This window comes from Anas acuta, chromosome 7 (genome assembly GCF_963932015.1).
Source record: "Anas acuta chromosome 7, bAnaAcu1.1, whole genome shotgun sequence".
Lineage (NCBI taxonomy): Eukaryota > Metazoa > Chordata > Aves > Anseriformes > Anatidae > Anas > Anas acuta.
Window position 1 is genome coordinate 95397 of NC_088985.1, and position 1222 is coordinate 96618.

Sequence of the window (1222 nt, forward strand, 5' to 3'; positions counted from 1 at the left end):
ATGTGGTTTGGAGAAATTGAGAATATTAATTCTTTTTTTTTCCTCTCAAAACCTTTCACTTATAATTCTGCTGTCCCTGACTGTTTTGAAAGTTTATGGTCAATTTCAAGCCACCTTGCTCCTGTTCCATCCCAAGCTGGGCAAGCTTTTCCTAGGCTTGGTTAACTCTAAAGGTTTGGTCTTTTCAATGGAAGTAATTGAGCACTCCGTTCGGAGCCTATCTGTAGCATTTTCTTTGTTGATGAGATCATTTCTATATTTACCGCTTAAGTCCTTTTTGCAGCATGATAACAGTCTGAGAGTGAGGCTTAAGAAAATGTAGTGGATGGTTGAATTCCTAGTGCAGAAGACAACACTTCTGAACAAAAAGCTATTTTCACATAGAAGATTCTCACGGTTTCTGAGAAATGGAATGTTATTTTCTGAAAACATTTGTTTTATACTCGGCTTCAAAGCCTCAGTGTTTTTTTTTTCAGAATCTGCTGGAAAATATTTAAATATATTTCAAATTTCCAGTGAAGGGGAAAAAAGACACATTCCTTGGTTTCTTTTTCAAGGCACGCAGGTTTTTGACTGTTACAAGTAATTGTCGCTTCAATTTTCCTTTGTTGCAGTTTCTTTTGTCTGTTTTTGCTTATATTTTAATGGTATGTACTGGTATTAAATTATATTGTGGACTAATAATAATAACAAATATTAAAAGATTACTATCTTGAGTTTCACAATTATTTTTTTCCAATTCCATGAAATGTAGCACGTATTGGATACATTGCTGGACATTGCAGGACAGGTGTTTAAGTACAGGTGAACTAAAGCGTCTTAACTATCAGCAGTGAATAGTTAGAATAATTGAAAGATTCAAAAAAGGGAGAATTGGGCATATTTGTGGTTAAAATGGATGCTAAAAGAAAAAAGAGCTAAGTGTAAACAAAAGCTTTGACATTTGTTTTCATTCACAATTCTTTCCCACACCTGACTTAACTGAGGAATGTACAAGAGGATCAATGAGAAGATCTAGGTATTTTCTGGAAAAAAAAAAAAAGATCCATAGGCTGTACACCATGGCTCCCATTTTCTTTATATTTCTTCTTAATATGTGGTGTGGATGTTGCTTTCTTCACTACTGGTGGTATGTGCAGATTGGACCATGAAGAATTACAAATTTGATCTTTGAAAGTTTGTCCTACTTTTTAACACTGAAATGGAACTTAGTTGAGAATTA